General features: G+C 45.3%; 1 long non-coding RNA gene across 1 annotated transcript in view; it reads right to left on the reverse strand.

The window, feature by feature from the left end:
- The window catches only part of LOC109495232, a 221,220-nt gene that overhangs the window by 192,091 nt on the left and 4,132 nt on the right, over positions 1 to 24,997 (reverse strand). The window contains exon 2 of the long non-coding RNA XR_006591291.1: positions 24,747 to 24,923. This is a non-coding gene — a long non-coding RNA (uncharacterized LOC109495232). The remainder of the gene's footprint in view (positions 1 to 24,746; positions 24,924 to 24,997) is intronic.

Below are 24,997 nucleotides of genomic sequence, written 5' to 3' on the forward strand. Positions count from 1 at the left end.
TGAAGGGTCTACGAGACCCAATGTGATCCGCCTGAACCCACTCCCTCTCACTCTCCCGTTGTGTTCCAGCCATGCTAGCCTTCTTACCGATCCTTGAAATCACCCCAGGGCCCTTGCACTTATAGCATCTTCCACTAGACATCCACATGGCTTGCTCCCTCACCTTCTTCAAGTCAAGGTTCAAGCATCGCCTCCTCACTGAGCTATTCCTTGAGGGCCCTCTTTAAAAGTATGCCGCCCTCACCTGTCACTTTCTACTCCTTTCTTGCTTTCTCTCCATCGTACTTACTGCCTCTGACGCACACCATCCCCAATTAAAATGAAGCCCCATGCCGGGCGCCTGGGTGGCTGACTCGGTGAAGCTCAGGTCATGATTTCACAGACTATGGGTTCGAGCCCTGCATCGGGCTCTGTGCTGACAGCTCGGATTCTGGGTCTCCCTCTCTCTCTGCCCCTCCCCGTACCCCGCCCACGCCTGCTCTCTTTCTCTCAAAAATAAATAAAATATTTTTTAAAAAATGAGCTCCATGAGGTCAGGGATTTTGCTTCTGTTCACCGCTGTATTCCCAGTGCCAAGAAAGGACAGTCCCTGGCACTGGACAAATGTTTATGGAAAGAATGAATGTGGCCACTCCCCAAATGGCTAAAGCAAAAGGGAAGTTGTCAAGAACCAGATCACAGGGAGTCCTGTGTGCTAAGACAAGGCCAGTGAACCTAAGCCTAAATCCTGTGAGGGGCCACGGAGGATGTCAGCAGGCCACAATCTGACCAGACTCCTATTGAAGAACACTCTCCCGGGCCAAAGCGTGCAACTGAGACTAAGGGAGCCCAGAAAAAGCAGCAAGACCATTTCCGAGGCGAAAGCCCCCAGTGAGAACTTACGAAGGCCTGATGACGAAGGTGCCCGGAGGGGTGGAGAAAAAGGACCGGAGTAATGAGCGTCTGAGGTGAGAACGTGTAGGACGCAGCGACTGGTTGACGATAGCAAGTAACTAAGAGGGGATGTGTGACTTAAATGACTCCTTGGGTTCTGTCCTCAGCAACTGGGCCAGTAGCTATCCCACCACGTTAGGGAATATGAGTGACCGTTTGGGGAGGAAGGAGTGAGTTCGATTCTGTATATATTGAATTTTGCAAGCCAGTGAAGATGATCTGGGTTGGACCAAAGAGTCTCTTCATATAAATGCTAGTTGCAGGGGACCCCGCTGAAATGGTAGGTCCCAGAATTTTAGTAGAAGCCTTGCCGCGGTATCCGGCAGTCGGGGGTGAGAGACGGTAGGAATACAGGTGGGAAACGGATTTTACTCTCTCTCCGGGTAGAATGTTGAATGAACTATCCCCATATAACCCCATCAGTGGTGACTGATCCTATGGGATAATCAGGGATAGCACTATTGTTCACCTACGCTACGGGGTGAATTTGGTCTTGTGGGCTGGCCTGGGAGCCTGAGCACCTTCTGTTGTTTCCCTGCTAAAATGTACACCCGTTCACAAGCTGAGGACTGCGATATTATAAGATGGGAAACCTCCGTATCTTTCCAGTTGTACGTCGTGAATTCTTCCACCTAAAAGACAACTGCTTTGGGAAAATGTGAGTGAAGTACGTTTCTGACTCTCAAATAGGTTGCTGACGCTGAGGAGCATGGGTGACCTATCATAGTTCCAACGCTGAGATAGAAAGAATCCTTGAGGGGAAGAGTATAGAGAAAAGAGGAGAAATCCCAAAACATCATGACAGAACTTTGGGGAAACAAATATCTGAAAATGCACCATAAAACTTGGCAAACATGTTCCTCAGAGTACGGGAGTTTCAATAAAATAACCAGTTGTACTAGTCAGGATTCTTTGCGTTGCAATTAACAGAAACTCAAACTGACTTACGTAAAAATAAATAAATAAATAAATAAATAAATAAATAAATAACAATAATAAAAGTAATTAATCAATTTTTAAAAAATTAAGGAGGGACTACTGTTGGCTTAAATGGCTGTAAAGTCAAGGGGTGGCAAATACAGCTTCAGGCACGACTGGATCCAGGGGCTCAAATGACAGCTGCCCAGTTCACTTTCATTTCTTCCCATCTCTGCCTGACTCTGCTTTCCTGTATGTGGGCTGCTTTATCAAGCAAGTTGACCCTTCATCAAAGCAAGACGGCTGACGTCAGTTTTGGGTTTAGGTTTTATCCTCCCAACAACCTTAACGGAAAGAGGATACTCTTCCGACAGGAGGAGTGATCACAAGTGATTGGATGAGCTTGGGTCACGTGCCATCCCTAAGTGAACACGACAGCCAGAGGGACTGGAACCCGGATTAAGCACACCTGGGTCACAGGCTACCTGGAACACAGGCTTAGTGCCGGGAAAGGAGTGTTTCCCCAGGGAGATTAACGCATTCTGTCACCAGAAGGAAGAATAGATGCTGGCAGCAATGATGGCAGAAGTCTCAGGGGAACCTGGCCGGGGAAAACCTTCCTCAGGGGCTTCTTTTTCCTCAGAAGGCTCCTTTCAGGGCTGACGCAGGTATGTGTGCGGCCCCAGTGAGCCGGGGGAGTCAAAAAAGACTGTGCATAAAGCACAGAGAGGATGAATGCTGACTGAGGACGTAACTCACCCCGGTGAATGCATCGGCTGTGACCTCTCTGTTCCACTCCCCCCGCTTCTGCTACAGCACCCAACAAGCTGATTTCAATACCCAGCCCTCCCCACCGTCCAGGGTCATCTCATCTCCGCTACTATTTGGCAGGATGATGGAGAAGGAGAGAAAAGGCAACTAAGTTCAACAGTTCATGAGATTGAGGTGAGGTGGAAACAAAGAGCACTTCCGAAGCTGGTGGGTGTGCTTCTACAGAGTCTCCCCCTCCCTTGCCCCGCACTGTAGTTTCATAATGGGCGTGGCCTCGGAGTATGACCCTTAGGTCACACCTCTGAGAGAAGAGAAATTATTATGCCACGCAGGGAGGCTGAATGAGAGGACTTGCCAGACGCCCTCTTCTAGGTATCAGGGAAAGCGGGGATCGGTCGGGGGAAAGAAGGCCTGGGGTGGACCCCACTCGGACACCAGACAAGGAACCGGCATCGGCAGTTGGTTTAATAAAACAGGAGCTGGAGAAGCAGTGCCCGTTCAAGCTGCACAGGCCACGGGACGGGTCGAAGATGAACGAGGGAGGTAAAATCCTAACTAATGACTAGGACACCAAGAGAAGGTGAAGTGGAAGCCTAAATCCATGAAGCAACATGGGCTCCAGGGACCACCATCCGGTTGTTTTATTTTTTTTATTTTTTTATTTCTAATATAGGAAATGTATGTCAAATTGGTTTCCACACCATCCGGTTGTTTGAACAGTCATACGGAAGTTAGGTGGGGAAAGTGTGAGAGCCATTGTCTAGAGGTAATTCGAGTTCGTACACAACAGGAATTAACGAGCAGAGAACGCCCAGCGAAAGCCAGATAGGTACGGAGTTGGTCCGAATGGATTCCTTTAGATAATGCATGGGCCTCTGGGGTAGGTCCAAGGTCATGATGCTTGGACACTGCTCTATAAATCTCAGGGAAGTAGCCTTTCTAAGTTCAACATCTGATATCAACCAGTAATATGTTCAAAAACCCTAAGTCCTACTCTTCTGGGGCCACCTTTACAGCCTGGTGTTGAAATAGTGTTTTTCAATGAATTCTTTATTAAACTTGTTTCTTGACTTACGACCTGTCAACAAAGTGGGTTGTTGCTCCTAAAATATGGATCCAGCTCTTCTAAGACCCACACCTTGGCTGGGCACTCCTTTAGGAGAGGTTTCTCTTTTGATGGATATTTTTCTGCTGAAATAGATCATCAGGTCTTTCAGCCTGTGTTCTTGTCATGTCTGAAGCATTTCTGCCTTACTTAAGCCTTTCATTATCATCAGCTGCCCTTAGCTAGCTACTCCCTGCAAGGGCTCTGCCTCAATCACATATGCATTAGCACAATTGCCCTTTTTGCTGTGGATCAAGTTATCTTTGGGGTGCCCTATGTAAATGAGAACACTTCAAAATGCTGATTTATAATGAGCCAAAAGTTGACTGACAGAGTAATAATACTACTACTATGAGTGGACTGTTGAGAAGGCCACATGGATGGACCAAGAAGGAACATGGCCGGGAAAGAGAAGTGAGATGACCAGAAGAATGGACGGAAAAGGAAAGGAACAAAGAGAGACGCAGGCAGGTAACGACGGCCAGTGGGGACTGGGGGGTGATATTAGGCTGGAGGTGAAAGGGAAAAAGACTCATTTTTTTGTGACTGTCATGACAGTAACAGAAACTAATATAAGACATGGAAGTCACTAGGGGAGAAAAAAAGTGAATCTGATAGAGTAACTGATAGGATTGAGCACTTGAAAAACTGATGTGTATGAGAAAGGCAAGTAGTACAAATGAAAGAAAAAAAAAGAAGGGCAATAGGAAAATTTTTCAGGAAAAGAAATATAATCACAACACACCTTTTGGCTCTTCGGTGAACTAGCGATCGAATTATAAACAGCGATATCGTTATATTAAAAGGATGGGCGACAGGGAGTATAAGAGAGCTAAACCCTCAACCATTATTTCAGGATGTAAACAGATAATATCTAAAGTTGATACATCAAGGAACAGGTAAAGGAGCTCCTTATTTAGAAAATAGCTCAAAAAGGTAAAAAGGGTTGCCTCCAGAGAAGAGGAAGGAGGTTGTTGCTTCTCATTACAAGCCCTTCAGTGCTGTTTAGTTATTTTTAGTTAGCATGAGACTTAGTGTCAGAAAAAGCTTTATTGAGCACCTGCCCTGCGCCAAGCATTTGACACACGTTCAAACCTCATTCAAACCTCACAACAAGAACAAACACTTCCCTGGCTCTTCCTGGGTGCAGGGTATTAAGCACTTTACACTTATCAACTTAGTCCGTCTTTGCAACAACTTTATGACGTGGTTAATCTTATTTTCCTCCCTTCACAGAGGAGGAAACAGATGCACAGAGAGTAAGAAACTTGCCTGAGATCACACAGCTGGGAGCGGTGGTGGTGCTGGGATCCGAGCCCAGGGAACCTAGCTCCCAACCTCTGCATCCTGTGTGCCCTCTAACAAAGCCAAGGCACAAGTATCTCAACTTTGGGGATGAGGGAATATGGGGAAGGCAAAAGCTACTCTTCTAAGATCACACAGGTGGTATCTTGTGAGGCCTGGTTTGACTGCGAGATTAACATTAACACCTATGCTTGGTCTCTCCATGGAACATTGCAGGTTTGTGTTTAAACAAATGAGCTAGTCAAGAACAAGGCTATTGTTCACCACTGCTGTTCAACATAGTGCTGGAAGTTCCAGCCAGTGCAATAAGGTAAGAAAATAAAATTAGGAATATACTAATCAAAAAAGAAACAGGGGCACCTGGCGATTCAGTCAGTTAAGGGACCGACTCTTGGTTTCAGCTCAAGTCATGATCTCGTGGTTTCGTGAGTTTGAGCCCCACATCGGGCTCTGTGCTGGCAGCATGGAGCTTGCTTGGGATTCTCTCTCTCCCCCTCTCTCTCTCTCTGTCCCTCCCCCCACTCTGTCTCTGTCTCTCTCAAATAAATAACACTATTAAAAACAAAGAAATAAAATGGTCTATATTTGCAGATGACATGATGTTCTACACAGAAAATCCCAAGGAATCCACAAAAAAACAACTAGAACTAATAAATGAATTCAGCCAGTTAACAGAATACAAGACAAATATACAAAATTCAATTGTATTTCTATGTACTATCAATGAGCACATGGAAGCCAAAATTTAAAATATAACACCATTTATAATTGCTCAAAAAATGATATAGGTATAAATCTAAATATAAAAAAATGCTCAGAAATTACATAAAGCTGAAAACTTACAAAATCAAAGATCTAAGGGGTGCCTGGGTGGCTCAGCTGCTTAAGCGTCCAACTCTTGATTTTGGCTCAGGTCACGATCTCACAGATGGGAGCCCAGGGAACCTAGGCTCCCATGCTCAAGCGGGGCCTGCTTGGGATTCTCTCTCTCCTCTTTCTCTGCCCCTCCCACCGCTGGTACTCTCTTTCTCTCTCTCTCCAAATAAATAAGCAAACATTAAAAAAAAGAAAGAAAGAAAATCAAAGATCTAAATACACAGAGAGACATGCCATGTACATGAATTCGAAGACTTGAGATAGTAAAGATGTCAGTTCTCCCCAAAGTGATAAAGTTTGACATAATTCCTGTCTGGTCTTTTGTGTTGTCTGCTTTGCTAAATCTGGCAACACAGCCATGGTCCCTGCCCTCATGGACTTTATAATCTAGTTGAAGGAGAATACAAAAAGTCTTCAAGCAACAAAATAATAAATAAAGGAACGACAGTTCTATAATAAAGAATATAGGAGACTGATTCTAGGCCAGGATAGTCAGAGAGTGGCTCTCAGGCAAGGTTGACATGCTGAGATGTGAGAAGTATGGAGTCTAAAAAGACTGAAGTAAGGATGATCAAAGGAAAAGACGTGGCAGGGTCTCAGACGTAGGGGCTGAGCTTGGAGTGTTCCAAGAATTACCAGAAGGGCAAAGCAGCTGGAGCAAAGTGAGCAAGACAGAAGAATGACCAAAGGAAGAAGTCTGGAGAGGTAAGTAGAAGCCAAACCCCACAGGACCCCGAAGAGACACAATAAAGTATTTCACACTCGGGAAACAACTGAAGGGGGATAAAATGATCTGGTTCACATTTTTGAAAGCTCATTCTGTAGAGAATGCTCTGGAGAGGAGTAAAAACAAAGGCAAAAAAAGAAACACAAACAGACAAAAAACTGGGTTGGAGACCACTGTGGTAAATATCCCGGGAAGAGAACGTGGTGGTGACTTTGGCTAGGGTGGTGGCAATAAAGGGAAAGGTATGGATGGATTTTAGAAGTTGAATTGGCAGGACTGACTGATGGATTGGGGAAAAAACAAAATGGACAGAGCAAGTGGGTCAATCAGTGGCTTGACCAGTTGGAAGAACAATGATGCCTGCTGTTTGCCAAGATGGTGAGATCCCAGGAGAAATGGGTAAGCAGAGGGGAGGAGGTGGGAAATCAAGCTTTCAGTGTTGGACATACTAAGTCCGAAATTGCTGATGGACAACTAAGTGAAAATGGGTATCTTCAGTATATAGATCAGTGGCTCTTGACCCTGGCTACTCAATAATTTGGATGAAGGGCTTTTTAAATGTGCTGTTGCCCACACCCTACCACCAAATCTATATGCATAACACTTTACACCCATCAGATTAGTTTCATATGCAAAAGTCAGAAAATCACAAGCACTGAAAAGATGTGGGGGACACAGCCCTCAGACATCACTGGTGGGAGTTGAAATCTGATTCCAGGAATCCAGAGAGCAAGGCAATGGCATCCAGAAATCTTTAAAAAATGTTCATGTCTCATAACCCAGGAATTTCCAGGTACAGTTCAAAGAGAAACTTTGAATGAGATCTTGCCATTTGCAACTATGTGGAATGGCACTGAAGGGTATTATGCTAAGTGAAATTAGCTAGTCAGAGAAAGACAAATATCATATGACTTCACTCACAGGAGGAATTTAAGATACAAAACAGATGAACAATAAGGGAAGGGAAGCAAAAATAATATTAAAACAAGGAGGGGGACAAAACACAAGAGACTCTTAAATACAGAGAACAAACTGAGGGTTGCTGGAGGGGGTGTGGGAGGGGGGATGGGCTAAATGGGGAAGGGGCATCAGGGAGGACACTTGTTGGGATGAGCCCTGGGTGTTATACATAGGGGATGAGTCACTGGAATCTACTCCTGAAATCATTAGAGCACTATATGCTAACTAACTTGAATGTAAATTTACAAATAAATAAGAAAAAAAGAGAAAGAAAGAAAGAAAGAAAGAAAGAAAGAAAGAAAGAAAGAAAGAAAGAAAGAAAGAAAGAAAGAAAAGAAAGAAAGAGAAGGAAGGAAGGAAGGAAGGAAGGAAGGAAGGAAGGAAGGAAGGAAGGAGGAAGGAAAGAAGGAAGGAAAGAAAGAAGGAAAGAAAGAAAGAAGAAAGGAAAGGGATATATTTGGGACCAGAGGAATCTTCAATCTTTGTTTCTAACTCCTCAACATTTTGTTTCAACTCCCCCTACTTCTTTGCACCACCCTCACAATGGCCTTCCTCCTTTCTCTTCCAGTATATTCCCTCTCTCCCTCTCTCCCTCTCCTCCTCCCTCTCTCTCCCACTCCCCTCTCCCTCCCCCTTCCCCCCTCTCTCTCCCTCTCCCTTTCCCTACGTCTCTCTCTCCCTCCCTCTCTCCTAGAATCCCCTAATCTAGGTTCCATGAGTGGGTTTCAGAGAAACTATAAATCCCCTGGCATTATAAGTAAACATTTGCACCTATGAGTATTTTTCCTGGGGAATGGGTCCATAGCTTTCATCATATTCTCAGAGAGGTCAGAGTCCCATAAGATGAAAATTCAAGTAACAAATATTTTCATGGGATACATGTAATAGCTCCAACACAGTTCCCTTGGTCTATTGTGCCCTGGGAGCAAGAGTTATTTCTCATCAGAAGAAAAAAAATCAAAGAGAGAAAATGTAAAGTGATTTGTTCCGACCCTGTTTCCACCAGCCCTGTGCCCTGGGAGAAAGTGCCCTGCCTTTAGAAACATAAACATCTCTATCCTTCCCGGCGTGCTAGGCCTCCCATCCATCATTCCAGTCAGGCTCTGGGCAGCCGCGGCCGGCCTCCTTTCCCGCCATTCGTGACCCTCTCCATCAGATGTCGGCTCTGGCTCTGGCCAGCTTGTTGACGACTGGACATTTTCCTAGGCCAGCCAAACAGCCTCCTCACCATCAGAGCTCTCCAGAGCTGGAGAAACTACCGGAGCCCAGGAAGGGACGACCAGGGCTGTAGAGGACGCTCCCACGGAATGCCTGAGCCCACAGGTCCAGCCGTAGCTACAGGGGCTCCCCGAGGCCTGAAGACCCTGGGGTCTAAGCGGGCTCCTCTGTAACCCAGCACTGTGGAGTCCCATCGTTCTATGCGTTAAACTCGTCAATCTCCAGGGAAAACCAGGGAGATGGCAACGACGAACACACACACACACACCTGGAGGGAGAGTCAGCAGAGGAGCAGCCGGGCAGCTCTGCTGATCTTGGCTGGGCCTGCCCGCGTGTTGCTGTGTCGGCCGGCCGTCAGCTGACCCGGACGGCCTCTGCCGGGTGACTGGGCTAAGTCAGCTCTGTGCCAAGGGTCTCTCACTCTCCAGCTGCGCTAACCTGAGCGTGCTCTCGTGGCAATGAGAAAGGTACAAGGGACAGCGAGCAAGACTGCTCGCATCACATCTGCAAATACTCCTCTGGCCAAAGCAAGTCCAGAGGACTTGGGGCTGAGCCCAGAGTCAAGGGCAGCCCTGGTGCCCCTCCCCACAGTGGGCAGGTACCACAAGCCAGGTGAGAGCCTGTATTTAGAGGTCAGGCTCTGCCTCCTACCAGGGGTGTCTCTTAAATTCTCTGAGCAAATAACACATTACTTCTCACCTATCTGGTTAGCGAATTCTTTTAATTTTCCTGTGGTAATACACAGTCCCATAATGGGTTGGAGAAACAGGTACCTTAACACACTACTGATGGAATATTATCTTTTTAGAGGATAACTGAATCACGTTTACTATGGAAGATGGCCAAAATGGCTCCAAATTCTTCTCTTTCCCCTTTTTTTAATGTGTATTTATTTATTTAGAGAGAGAGAGCGTGCATACGAACTGGGGAGGAGCAGAGAGAAAGAGAGACAGAGAATCCCGAGCAGGTTCTGCACAAGCAGTGCAGAGCCCAACACGGGGCTCGATCCCACGGACCCTGAGGTCATGACCTGGGCTGAAACCAAGAGTCGGACGCTGAACCGACTGAGCCACCCAGGCGCCCTTTCTCCTCCCCGTTTCTTTTTTTTTTTTTCAACGTTTATTTATTTTTGGGACAGAGAGAGACAGAGCATGAACGGGGAAGGGGCAGAGAGAGAGGGAGACACAGAATCGGAAACAGGCTCCAGGCTCTGAGCCATCAGCCCAGAGCCCGACGCGGGGCTCAAACTCACGGACCGTGAGATCGTGACCTGAGTGAAGTCGGACGCTTAACCGACTGCGCCACCCAGGCGCCCTATCTCCTCCCCGTTTCAATGTGACTTCACAACTCCTCCCGCCATGAGTGTGGGTTGGTCACGTGACCTGCCTAGGCCACAGCAAATGTGACACACGGCAGGTTTAACAGCACTTGTACACTTGGGAATTGCCTCTGCCAACATGCTTGGAAGCCACTACGTGATGAGCCCGAGCCAGCCAGCTTGCTATCGGATGAGAGGAAAGTCAAGGTGGAAGAAGTCAAGGTGCGTCAGTGGCCCTGTGTAGACAGACGCGAGGCCGGCTGCGATCAGCCACGCCTGGTCTACAACAGAAAAGCCACCCAGCAGAGCCTGGCCCACATTGCCAAATCCCAGAATTCCAGAACGAGCGGCTAAAAGATGCCAATTCATTTTATCATATTCTCCTAAGGGTGTCTTTCAGAAGTAAAGCTACCATGCAGTTTCACTCCACAAATACCTCCTATACCCCTACTATGACCTGCCAGGGTTGTCCTAAGCACTGACAACGTACCCACGAAAAGGAAAAAGATGAAATGTGTTCCTGTCCTCATGAAGCGCGTATTCTAGGAGTAAGCCAGATTTTAATAATGACCAAGTACAATATGTTGTTTGACCAAGAGTACCAAGCACTCTGGAGACCGAAAATAATAACGTATGACATCACGTTCCGGGCACCATTTAAATGAGGACGGGGCGGGGCGCCTGGGTGGCGCAGGCCGTTAAACGTCGGGCTTGGGCTCAGTTCGTGATGGCACGGTTTGTGGGTTTGAGCCCCAGGTGGGGGTCTGTGCTGACGGCTCGGAGCCTGGAGCCTGCTTCGGATTATCTCCCTCTCTCTCTCTCTCAGAAATAAACACTGAAAAAAAAAATTTTTTTAATAAATAAATAAATAAGGATGGGGAGGGTCGGGGGGGGGGGGGGGGGGACGGCGTGCATTACATGAGAAAGCCGCCAGACCAGACCTCTGTGAGAAGGTGACATTTGAACAAAGATTTGAAGGAGGTGAGGAATGAGTCTCACGGATATCTACAGGAAGAATCTTCCAGGGAGAGGGAACAACAAGCAGTCTGGAGCCAGAGGAGAGGGCAGGATTCGAGGTCAGAAATGTGAAATGAGGTGGGGTGGGATGCTGTGTAGGCCCTGCGGGTCTTATCAGGAGTCTGCTGTAAACTCCCGTACACATCTAATTTTTTTAACCAACTGCTTCTTTAAAACAATATTTTTTTATATATTTATTTACTTATTTATTTTGAGAGAGAGAGAGCAAGAGCAGGGGAGGGGCAGAGAGAGAGGGAGACAGAGAGAATCCCAAGCAGGCTTCTCCGCCCTGTCAGCACGGAGCCCCATGCCGGGCTCAACCTTTGAGGGTGGGATCATGACCTGAGCTGAGGTCAAGAATCGAACACTTAACCGACTAAGCTACCCGGGCGCCCCTCAAACAGTAATTTTAAAAAAGTATAGAGAGCAAAACCAAATAGCTCCCAGATTCCAGTATTACTGGACTCTACACGCGTTATCATAATCCGTGGCCATGCAGGCTCAGAACTCCAGGGAGCCTGCACGAGAGTACCGTCATTTTTGGGCGCGGGCTGCCCTCTGCTGTCGGCTTCTGGATTGGCACCTTCACAAGCGTCGCCTGAAGGAGCAAGGTCGCTGCCCCAGTGGGGAAAAAGACAACCGGTTGACAGAAGCCCCCTGTTTTCCTTGCCGGTAAGCCCGACTATGTCAGGAAACCCTTAACAGAGGGGAGAGGAGACCCCTCCCCATCTTCACCCATTCATCGTCCGCCCATATATTCCACTTCTTAAAGGACTCAAAATTTACCCACGCGCTCACAAACCGTGTAGACACTGTTGGCCCATTCTGCAGGTGAGAGAATGGATGCTGGGAGGCTGTGAACCGTGCACTCCATCTCACTAGCCAGTGCATGGTTAAATCAGGACAAAAGTCCGGGCCTCCCAGCTGCTCCAGACCTACTGAAGCCCAACAAAAGGGTAGGTGCCTTTTGCTCAAAGTCACAAATGTGAAGCAGCAAATCCAGGATAAAGAGCTGTGAGTCGTCACCACCCCATCCAGGACGCCCCTCCTGCCCCTGCTCTGAGTCCCCATCTGATTCTTTCCTGCCTCTACCTCCGCTCAGGAAGGATCCATGGGTAGCCAAGGGATGGATGGCGGGCCCCCAAGGAGCCCTTGCAGTTTGGCAGAGGATGACACAGAGGAAACCTGGGGACAGATGAACATGAGCCATATTACTGGATGCCAGAGGGGACAGACGAGAGTGGGTGGGTGGGGTCACCAAATGCCAAGGAACCTCGTGAGCACCCCCCCTCCCCGGGACACCGACACAAGGAGGAGAGAGAACATGAGGGAATTGACTGAGGGTGATGGGAACGGACTGAGAAAAGCTGGAATTAAAAGAACTTAGTTTAAACTGACTAAGATTACATTCCCACCTTCCACACAGCGGGACTCAGAATAGAAACCAAGCTGGGGTATAAAGATCAAAGGAGGTGACGTGTTTGCACACTGGAGGGTTGCAGCCCGAGAAAAGTGTACCCGCTAAAAAGAAGAGAAACAGTGCTGAAGTTCAGCTCAAAAGACCTGCCTTCTAGTCCTGCCCACCCCCCCCCCCCCACACACACACACGGAAGTGGTTTGAGACAAATCCCTCAACCTTGTGGTTTTGGCTTCTTTGACATTCACGATACCTCAAGGGGTTCAGCTGAGGACCCATGAAGCAGGGAATGTGACCCTGCTTGGAAACACTGTCCACTTTGGCCAGCCACCAGAGGGACAAGTGCGACCCCTCTCAAGAAACGATCGGGGCGCCTGGGTGGCTCAGTCGGTTAAGCGGCGGACTCTTGGTTTCAGCTCAGGTCACGATCTCACGGTTCGTGGGTTCGAGCCCCACACTCGGCTGTGCAGCTGGCAGTGTGGAACCTGCTTGGGGTTCTCTCTCTCTCTCTCTCTCTCTCTCTGTCTCTCTCCTACTCACACTGTCTCCTTCTCAAAAAGAAATAAAAAATAATCATATAACCCCACTCTAAAGTAGGTGTTAACCAAAGGACTTTTTTGTTTGCTAATAGCCAACTATTCTCATCGTTCTACACCGGTCTCTGGCAAAGGGGAAGGCAGTACTGATAAATGGCAATGGTTTGCTAGTTTGGGTACAAAAGCTAGGAGGGATCCAGCTTATCTGATCTGAGATAGGGAAAGACAATTCTCAAGGAAGGTGAAAGAAGGGGGGGAAGGGTGGCTGGAGCCTGATGCTCTGGAAGCTTCAGCCCAAGAGAAACAGGCTAGGAGACACCTTGAGGAAAGCATTTTATTTTGAGTTCATTTATTTATTTAGAGAGAGACAGAGACAGCATGAGTGGGGGAGAGGCAGAGAAAGAGGAGAGACAAAGGATCCCAAGCAGGTTCCTCACTGCCAGTGCAGATCCCTGATTCGGGGCTCGAATCCACAAAGCTGCAAGATCATGACCTGAGCTGAAACCAAGAGACCGGACGCTTAACCGACTGAGCCACCTAGGCGCCCCACGGAAGGCATTTTTTTGAAGCTGTGTGCCGTATGAAGTGCCGTTGAAAACTCTCTGTTGCTTCCCTATGAGATCTTCAGTGAGATCTGCACTGCTTACTAATGCTTAGGGAAGTGTGATTTCTTTTTCAGGGGATGTGAAGAAACACCAAGTCCTGCTTTAACTGTATCACAAGGTGACAACTGCAGTGATCCATGAGGAGAAGCCAGTATACAGACTATGGGGGCATCCTTGGCCTGCAGACATTCAAAACTACAGAGAATGGAACATCTTTATTGCAAAAATCATTAAAATTTAATCCAATAAATATGCTAAATGACAGTCGGACAGATGGAGACGTAAAGAGGAAATCATTCTGCTAGAGCTAATAGAATCTGCCTCAAAATAGTCATGTCTCTCTAGACTGCTGGGGATAACACAGGAAAAGAGGGCAGAATCTTAGGAAAAATGTATTGGCTGAAATGAATGAACAGGCAATAAATTAGAGCACTAAAAAAGAAAATGCAGAGAAAAAAAGAAATCATGAGTCGCATCATAACTGTGAGATTGGATTAACAAGAAGAAAGTATTAAACTAAACAAAGAAGTCAATGTTGATGATGACAAAGGTACAACCCACATGAAGATCGAACCATCATAAATGTTTACATACCAAATAACATGCCCTCAGATGCTTACGACAGGAACGGCAGAACTCATAAGGAGAATTAGACAAAAATGCAAAGGCAATAAGCATTCGTTCCATTTTCTTGGCCCCTGACAGATCAAGTAAATAAAATACAAGTAAGGATACAGAGTGCACAAAAAAATGTAGCTAATGAATTTGAGCTGATAAATACAGGCATAAACATGACTATGGATATTCAGTCAAAAGCTGTTTACTGAACACCTACTATGTGCCCAACGTTGTTCTGGGGGCTCAGGCATAAGAGTTAATACAACGGAAATAAATCCCCATGCTTGGAGATTTACAGTCAGTGCAGAAAGATATGATCGTTGAGTTAAGGGGATTCTGCTGAGTTTCTCCACTCTAAAGCTACTATTTTTCCTTTTGTAAATAATACATTTCTTTTGGGGAGGTACTCTGAGATTATGTGAAGTGTTCAGTTTCTCATCATACATTTGCTTACTGGTTTTAGCATCCACTGGTGATTTTTGCCAGAAACAGTTAGGACTGTCGTGATTACCAAATGGTGATTATTTAAATTCTCTCAGTGTTTCTACACTTCCTACTTGGAATTCAACTGTGAGCAAAAGGTTTCCCGCCTCTCCACTTATTTACTCATCCATGTATGTACTTAAATCTATATGGACGCATAGATTCTTATGTAATTCTATAGATCATCATCCATCACTATTTACTTATTAGTTACTTTGACGTTCAAACTATCCCAGGTTTGGCCTTTGGGGGCCCCTTAACACGGGCTCCTGAGTCTTTTTGACATGTCCCCATCATTTGAGTTACTTCCTTGTACTTTCAGGGGTGCATGGGTGGCTCAGTCCGTCAAGCGTCTGACTCTTGGTTTCAGCTCAGGTCATGATCTCACGGCTTTGTGAGTTCGAGCCCCACATCAGGCTGTGCGCTGGCAGTGAGGAGCCTGCTTGGGATTCTCTCTCCCTCTCTCTTTCTATCTCCCCACCCCCCACTTGCGCTGTCTCTCTCTCTCTCTCTCTCTCTCAAAATAAACAAACTTAAAAAAAAAAAGTATTGTACTTTCCTTGCCCTTGCCCTGGAATCAGCCATTTCTCTCAGCCACTTTGACTCCTCCTTTCATTGGAGAATGGTATTTACACACCACGACATGGGCACTAGGCACGTTCATTGTTAGTTACTGGGGTGTCATTGCTTCCAGCCCACCTCAGAGATACATCGAGAGACAGAGAGACAGATGGACAGATACACAATATGTCTATTTCTGGAATTTATCTACCAATAGTTAAAACCATGAATTCACACTGCTGGATCCAGTTCCAATTCAACACCACCAGGTTTATTCTAGCCTTTCCTTTTTCCACATTCTCCCCTTTTCTAGCAGTGAGAAATTTCTCTCTCATTATCCACAACACATTTCTTTAGTAAGATACACATAAAATAGTTTCAGAATTGTTCATCTTTTAAAAACCAGACATTTTGAGGAGTTCTGTTTCTGAGACATAAAAAGACTATGGATTGGTCTTTTTGATTTAAGAAAGAGAGGGAAAAAAGGAGAGAAAACGAGAGCCTGAAGAAGGGTCCCACAGGCATAAAAACAGATCTTTCCAGCAAACTGGCAAGAAACCCCAAGTTCACAGAAGAGAACTCTCATTCTTGTTCAAGCAGGAAGAGAACTTGACATCTGAATGCTGGTTTAGGGGAACATAAAATTCTCAGTTCAAAATCATTTTGCCTCACAAATTTGAAAGTGCTGATTGTATTGTCTTCCAGGGAATTCTGGATTTATCCTTCTTACTTCCTAACTTTTCTCTCAATTTCTTTTCTTTCCTTTGTGTTGTCTTTTTATGCTGCATGCTGGGACAAACCATCACAGATTATATTTGCAATGGTGTCTTTTCAATGACTTAATGCATCTTGAATTTTTTATAGCACTGTGCTCTTTTTAAGATTTTTTTTAGTTTTTTTTAAAAAAAAATTTTTTTAACGTTTATTCATTTTTGAGAGACAGAGAGAGACATAGCATGAGCGGGGAACGGGTAGAGAGAGAGGGAGACACAGAATCCGAAGCAGGCTCCAGGCGCTGAGCTGTCAGCACAGAGCCCGACGCGGGGCTCAAACTCACAAACTGCGAGATCATGACTTGAGCCGAAGTTGGACGCTCAACTGACTGAGCCACCCAGGCGCCCCTAATTTTTTAATGTTTATTTACATTTGAGAGATAGAGACAGAGTGTGAACGGGGGAAGGACAGAGAGAGAGGGAGACAGAATCTGAGGCAGGCTCCAGGCTCTGAGCTGTCAGCACAGAGCCCTACTGGGTGGGGTGGGGGGGCTCAAACCCACAAACCGTGAGATCACGACCTGAGCCGAAGTCGGACGCTCAACCGACTGAGCCACTCAGGTGCCCCTGCAAAACATTTTCTCAATGTGATTTGTCTAACGACTATTAAAACATGAGCTTCACTTATTTAAAGGCTTTCTTTTCCATATTTCTTATTTTCCCGTTTCCTTGTGTGCTGGTTTTTCAGTTCACCCAAATCGTTATCAACCTTTTAGTAATGTTATTTCCCAAATAGCTGGTGATTCCTGAAGGTGTGCTTATCTTTCAGTTGACAAAAAAGAATAACTTAGAAGCACTAAGAAATTCCGAGAAATAAAAAAACGTAAAACCAGTTCCCACAGAGGGAAAAAATAACTACAACATCAGACTTGTTAAGCACTGAATATCAGAAGGTGGAAAAGAAATGTCCATGAAGTTATGAGGGAAAATTATGTGGAATCTAGACTTCAAGCTCTAGTCTAACCTCTGAAGAAAACCAGTGCCGTGAAAGAAAAGCACAATCTTCATGTGAAAGGGGGAAAACCCTAAAAAAAAATTAGTTGAAGAAGCAAAAGTCAAAATTCTATACTTGATAATTTCAGAAATATTCAGTAAGAAATCACATCCATTAAAAAAATCATGTTAATAAAATATAAGTAATTTAATGACTTAGGAATTTTAAAAACTGGGGCACCTGGCTATCTCAATCAGAAGAGCATGCAACTCTCGATCCCAGGGTTGTGAGTTTGAGCCCCACGTTGGCTGTAGGCATTACTTAAAAATAAGTAAATAAATAATCTTTTCTTAAAAAACAAAGAAATTTTAAAAACCATATTTGCTATTGTTTAAGACATTCAGCATCAGGACAGCATAGCATCATGGGGTGAAGTCTGAATTTATGATCTCAGAGATCGAGCTGAGAGACTTCCGGAATGGATCACAAAAGGGTCTGAGGTAAACACAGTTCAGAGCCATAGAGAATAAATACAGACCTTCCACCACTGGTCTATCAGTAGCTCAAGAAGAAAGGAACATAGAGAACAGAGGGGGTAAAATAAGAAAAGAGATAATGTGAGCAAACGTTCCCCCAGGTGAAAAAATATAAATCTATGAATAGCCGAACTATGCATAAAATGTAATAAAGTTATCTTTTCAGACATTTAAGAATTCAGAAAATTGACCTCTCAAGTCTTCATTCCTAAAAAACAAAAACAGCCTCCAAGATAGAATGGAACTAACCTAAGACGGGAGACACCTCCCCACACCAGCCACTTGGGTAGCACGTCGTTTATATCTGAGCTGGGGGTCCGAGGGTAGATGTCTTTAAACAGAGAGAAGGTGGAGTTAGAAATCTCAGTTAGAAATATGATCAGGGTCGCTGGGGTGGGTCAGTCGGTTGAGCATCCGACTCTCAATTTCAGCTCAGGTCAAGATCCCAGGGTTGTGGAATCGAGCCCCACTTTGGCCTCCGCACTGAGTGTGGAGCCTGCTTGGAATTCTCTCTTTCTCTCCCCCTCTGTTCCTCCCCCATTCATACTCTGTCTCTAAAAACAATTAAAAATTAAAATAAATTTTAAAAGTTAAAAGAAAGAAATACTGGCAATCTTAGGGAAATCACAAGGACATGCTTCTTGGGTTGGGGGGCAGAGGGGTGCTGGGGGAGGAAATTAGAAATTCTAGGACCAAAAAGAAAAAAGCCATATAAGAAAGTTAGGATCAAATATGAAGCCAACTACAACAGGAAGTGATTCTGCACAATTGATTCATGGATTCTAAGAACAGACTTTGCTACAAGTCCTATCATATCACTTGGCTCTGCAATGAAAAACATTTGTATCATCATAACACTGTTAAGTGGTGTTTATTCATTTTCAATTTCTGTGCTAAACCTATTAGCAAAATGTAAATGTTATCAACCTTGCGACGTACAGAAGGTTGGGGGGGCAGATGGAAGTAAAAAATGGTAAGAATACTAATATCCACAGTTTTGATGGTACCCAGAGATACTGTCTAAAGATAACAGAACAAGAAATTAAATTTTAAAGATCATATTGACTTTATAGGAATGATCGCTAGGAGAACTACAAATAAAAAAGATAGCTAGCTAAATCTGGTGGTGGGATTTTTAAAAAGATCACTTCTTACCTTTCAAAGTTGAGCACCAGTAAATACTGCCTATGTAAGATAAATTAAAAAAGTAAAAGTATAAAAATATTATTTAAGTTAAGGAAGCAACAACCAGAATACTTAAAAAGGGAAGTGGTTAAAAAATAGATTATTTGCGGGGAGTAGCATGAGAGGCCGAAGATTGGAATTGAAAGACTTCCGTTTTTCATGGTATGCCTTTCCATATAGCTCTGCTTTTTGCTTTTTTCTTTTTTTTTTTCGCATTTGTGCTCTAATTTTGTAATGATTTTTAATGTGTTAAAATATTAGAGCAACCACTGAAAAATAGAATAAGATCTATAATTTCCAAAACCCAATATGGAAAAAATGAGTCAAAGAAACTCAATCAATGCAACACTACGCAGGAGAATGGGGATCAGGGGTGGGGGGCAGAGAACAAGGAATTACAACAAACAGAAAATATAAAATATCATGGGAGGAAAAGGAAGCAAAACTCTTAAAAAGGCAAATTGATCAAAGGCTAAAATTGACTGCGTTAAAGAAGAGAAATATATTAATGTAAGAAATACATTTACAAAGGGTTGGGATATATTATGTATGTCATGTTAATAGTAATCAAATTGAGTTGGGAATTCAGGAAGGCCCTTGGGAAAAGAGGGAACAGAAGGTTGTATACTCTTGGGGCTACAGGAGTGAGGTGAGCCAAAATCATAGCTGAGTCGAGCAGTGACTGAATGGGCCAGCCCACATCTGACCATTCCGAGAGAGAGTGTCGTGGGCTGAATAGTGTGTCCTCCCAAACCAAATGTTCAAGTTCTAACCCCTAGGGCCTCAGAATGTGGCTGTATTTGGAGATGGAGTCTTTAAAGGGGTGAAGAAGTTAAAATGAGGTCACTAATCCAATGCTGACTGGTGTGTCCTTCTAAGAAAAGGGAAGACGGACCATGTGAAGACACAGGGAGAAGATGGCCCTCCACAAGACGAGGAGACGGGCCCCAGAAGAAACCAACTCTGCCAGCACCTTGAAGTTTCTGTGGTTTAAGCCCCCCAACCTATGGTAGTTTGTTAGGACAGCCCGAGCAAACTGGCACAGAGGGTCTCCTCTTCTTGATAATGATAGTACAATTAGAGACGTCACATGCACATGAAGTGGACAGAATAAACAGGGGTTGTAGGCAGAATTGCACACGGGTCTAGCAGTTTCCACTTTAGCAGGAGGTCTGGGGCATAGTTTGGAAGGTTTTTCGGCCGTTAGCAAAGGATAGGAGTGGCAAACAGACTCGGGGTGTACATTTAAGGGACTGGACGCTCGGGAAATTCTTGACCGCCGCAGCCCTATTTACCTACACTGACATGGGCATGACTTAGGCAGAGAATGTTGGGAAAGCCAGGTTGCCTAATTCTGCCACCCGAAAGCCACTGATCAGTGGCAGGCGACACCAGCACAAGTCAAACTCAGGGCTCCGTCTCCTGATGGGTTTGTGAATTGGCTTCCTAGCACCCTGACAGTTCTCTTGTTTGCTTTTCTTATCCCTTGCTTTTACCGAGAAAATCTGGGCCTGACTTAAAAATTAGGACAATAGAAGGGAGTCAACAAACTACATCAGTAATCTCCAATTAAAAGACAAAGACTCAGAGTAGGGATAGGCTAATCAATAGAACAGAATAGAGTCCAACAGAATCCAGGAAGACTTACATGTATTCAATCCACTCATTTCAACAAAGGTGCCAAGTCAATGCAAAAGAGAGGGCAGAAGTTTTTTTAAACAAATGATGCTGGAAGAACTGAATATCCATATAGGAAAAAAGTACAAAAGAACCTCCACCTCTACCTCACTGCATACACAAAAATGTGCTTGAAATGGACCATGCACTGAAATGCAAAAGACACAAAGCCCTACTTTTTTAATGGACGAAATACTTGAACAGAAACTTCAAGGGCCAATACGCACATGAAAAGGTGCTCCCTGTCATTAGGGAAATCTAAAAGACAGAGACTCTTTGTTTTTAAGTCCTGTTACCCAGCCCTGGGCCATACACTCCTAAAACAAAAATACATACCTCCTTTAAAAATCTGTGGGAAATAAAAGAGACGTAAAGCAGGTGGTCTCCTTCATCATTAAGAATGCTAATTGGCACAGTTTTATGGAGAGCAATTAGGCAAAATTTAACATCATTTTACATGCAATGACCTGTGACAGAGCACTTTCAATTGTAGGTATAACCTAAAGAAAACTTACTACCCCCCCACCCCACACCCCCCCCCCACCTCTCCCCCTCCCACCTCCTGCCCCCCATGCACAAAGACGCACGTGCAAAAGTGTCTACGGAAGATTTATTTGGAAGAGTGAAAATGTGGAAACTCTCTAAAATGCCCACTAGTATGGGCGCGCGGTTAAGTAACTTATGGTGCACCCAACTCTTCATATGATAGATGGAATCATTAAAATAACAAAGTAGACTTGTATCTACAGACATGGAGAGATCGTCCAAATAGACAGACCTATTTCTAAGTAAAAAAGGAACTCACCAAACAACGCAAATGGCTATTTACATCATTTTTTTTCATGTTTATTTATTTTTGAGAGACAGAGAGAGAGAGAGAGAAACAGAGCATGAGCAGAGGAGGGGCAGACAGAGACAGAGACACAGAATCCAAACCAGGCTCCAGGCTCTGAGCGGTCAGCACAGACCCTGACGTGGGGCTCGGCCTCATGACCTGAGCTGAAACCAGGGGTCGGGCGCTTCACTGACTGAGCCACCCAGGCACCCTCCACAGTTCGTATTTTAACAACCAGCCCAGTAATGCCAGCGTCTGCTTGTGCCAGACCGAGGTCTGAGTAGTTTTGTTGTTGTGGTTGCTGTTACTGCGTGTTTTCTAAAGGTTGTTCTAAGACGGTCTGTCAGGCAACCGCTTCACTCCAACTATCTCAACCCGAAGACTGCTTCGTCGGTGTTGGGAGGAAAAGAAAGAGGCTGGCAAGCAGCCTGTGACCCACACCAGGCTGCCCCCACCAGCTGTTGCGGGCACGGCAGCCCCCCACGCCCAGCTCCGAGGGGGTCTGTCGCGTTGCCGATTTCCGCCATGTTTCCCCTCCCGAAGCGGCAGCTCCAGTTGTTTCCCCGGTAATTTCCAAGATGCTAATTGCCACCTGCTGATTTCCTGTAAACACTGTACTTTACACATGTGATTAATCAGAAAGCTGTGGGCTGTTCTGAAGAAGCGTGTGTGCCTGTGTGTGTGTGCACGCACGCACATTTCATTACTGTGGTGAATTTAAATCACAGGCAATGTTTGCTCACAAAGCCGCATTGGCGGAACGGCAGGGAAAACAAAATTACAAAATACCATAACTGCAAGTTCACAGACCGTATAAACAACAATTCAAGTCAGCCCGACAACTCACTGAGTCAACTCTGGAACGGAGCAAGCAGCGACAGGGCATCTCCAAAGGAGACTTTGAATCACAGGTGTTTGTGCTCCTCGGAGAAACCGAAACCGAAAACATTTTCCAAGGCTTTTGGTAAAGAACATTCTCGTAAGTTAGTTTCAAGATCAGCCTCGTACCAGTTCCTAGGTCTTCCACCGACTACCCACAAGGTCTGTACAAATCACCTGAACCTCCAAACTGCCATTTCCTCATCTGTCAAGTGGAGATAATGGCTAAGTCACCCAAGAGAGCGCATAAATTACTTATTTTGCATATAATTCAGAATTGTTTGGGGTGTTAGTGACAGAAATTTAATCCCGAGTGGCTTAAGCAAAGCAAGAAATGTATCGGCTAAAAAAAATTAAGACTAGGGGCTCTGAATTCAGGTGCTAGTGGGTCTGGACGCTCAAATAATGACTTCGGAACTCTATGACACCCTCCCCTCTTCTTTCCTCTGTGCAGACCTCTTTGTCGAGCAGACTCTATTTATGGCAAGCTGGTAGACCAATCAAGAGCTCCACACACAGATCTTCTCTTCCCAGCGACTGCAGAGAACTGGCATGGATAGCATCTCACTTGAAAAACGGCCCGCTAGTCCGTTCCCAGATCACAGTTTGGGCGCGGTCAAGTGCGGACTCACATAGACCCTGCTCAAACTGCAAAGATATGCACAGCACCAGCCACATATATGAAGACACAGCTGGACATCTCGCCTCAAAACCCAAACAAGACAGTCTGAAGGACAGCCAGCCCCACTTGACAGTGCTTGTAAGAGGAAACACTGGGGTTCTGATGTCAGGATCGGAGTTCCAGGATTGGTACTCAATCTTCCATATAAGCAGATGTACTGAGAAATGAGAGAGAGAGAGAGAGAGAGAGAAGTTTGCTCAACTCAGAGAGAGCAGTTGGTCAGCCCTTCCTACACATGCTCACATCTGTTGACTCCATTTCAGTACTTGGCCAACAGGGAAAAGTGGGCGGTTCATAGACCCAAACCCAGATACATCTGGCCGAGGTAACCATTCGCCATTTTCTGTTTCCAAGCCTCTCTGCAGGCTTACGGCATTTCCTACAAGAAATTCTTAATATCCCCACCAGTACTGCTGGTCTTGAAAGTATAGGGCCCATCAGTCTACCTAATCACTTAGCGTTTTTATCCTGCTCTATCCACTACGGGGGCAAGATGGGATCCTCTGCCCCTTCATTTCCACTGGCCCTCCTCCTCAATTTCTCCCCTGCTCTGAAGAGAGTCCTTTAGTGTGATAATGCATCCGTTACCCTAGCAGAGTTGATCAATATTAGCCATAAGGGTTTGATGTTTTTAGGTCCTTTGCTCCGAAACATGTGAGAATTCAGGGCAAATGGGTCTTATCAGGACAGATGAGAGAATCAAGTGCACAAGAAGGCTGGTGGCTCTTGTTGGAAAAGGATGGGGGGATGGAGATCAAGATCAAGGGGGCTTGCTGATGTCCATGAAAGGACACATAAAACAGAAAGGAAATGTTGGTAGCAGCTTCTGGACTGTAAACCTCTTCCTGACTGGCTATGAGGAGCATCAAAGTCCTTTCTATAACAAACAGAGCTTAGTTGCCTTTCTGGTCCCTGTGGGCTAAAGGAACAGAGTTCGAGGCAGCACAAAGTGATGGTGAAGAGCACAGACTCTGGATTCAGATCCCCTGGATTTGAACCTAGGATCCTACACTCTGTAGGCAGGACACCTTGGGCATGTTACTTAACTTCTCTGAGCCTCAGTTTCCTTATTGGTAAATAAGGATAAAATAATGGCATCTACCTCCCAGGATTGGCCTGAGAAGGCAATCAGTTAATATCCATAAACTATTTAAAACTGAACCTGGCTCATAATAAACACTGCATATATATTGGCTTTATACAAACAGCAAGCTGGACTCCCTTCCTTCAGGGAATCCCTTTGTTTACATGTACGTGGTTGATTGGGTGATTACCCCAGGACAAGCGTTGTTGAGTCTCTCTACAGATTCACAGATGCAAAGTGGGGGTACCCAAGAGGGGTGCAGCTTGCACCCCAGGAGCTTTGATTTGTTCACAAATTGCTACTTGCTGTCGCTGCACTTGATTCCGATGCAAAGGGTTTTTTCTTCTGTTTGGCAGTGTTGGAATGAGCCTGCATTGGCTTACTCTGAAAATAAGGAAAGGTCTGCAGTGTACTTTTCTTGCCCTAGGCTGAAAAGACTTGGCACAGTCACTTACAAGGGTGAGCTGGGCTGATCACAGGAGGGCTTAAGTGGACATCAGCCTTTGCTAACAACTGGGAAGCAGCATCACAAGCAGGCACTGGGGTCAATAACAGGTGTTCCCGGAACTCCAAAGGCAAAGGCAAGTTAGAACCCAGATATGAGAGATGGGGGTAGAGATTGCACTATAGGCTGGCTCAAGCATGGTCTGCCTAAAGCGTGGCTGCAGCTATGGTGCCCACGGTCATCTTGTCCAGGTCACCCTCACATTCTGGCATTCCCAACCTCCCTCTCCTTCACCAGTTACCCACTCAAGTCACTCTGGGCCACTATGTATACTCTATTCCCACTCACCTCTAGAATTCCTTTTCCTTATCAAGTCAATTCCTGCTCACTTCTCAAGCATAAATGAATTTCAGTCTCCTCCTTGAGGTTTGCTTTGACCCCTTCCAAAGCCTCTGAGCTGATACTCACTTCCTGATACAATCATGTGGAATTATCTATTGCCTTATGACATCTCTTATACTGGGCCTGTAGAACAACAAACATCCATTAGTTTTGCCTGGATAGCATCCTTCATTCCTTCTGCTGGTAGTAACACTTAC

The sequence above is a fragment of the Felis catus genome, chromosome E3 (genome assembly GCF_018350175.1).
Source record: "Felis catus isolate Fca126 chromosome E3, F.catus_Fca126_mat1.0, whole genome shotgun sequence".
Lineage (NCBI taxonomy): Eukaryota > Metazoa > Chordata > Mammalia > Carnivora > Felidae > Felis > Felis catus.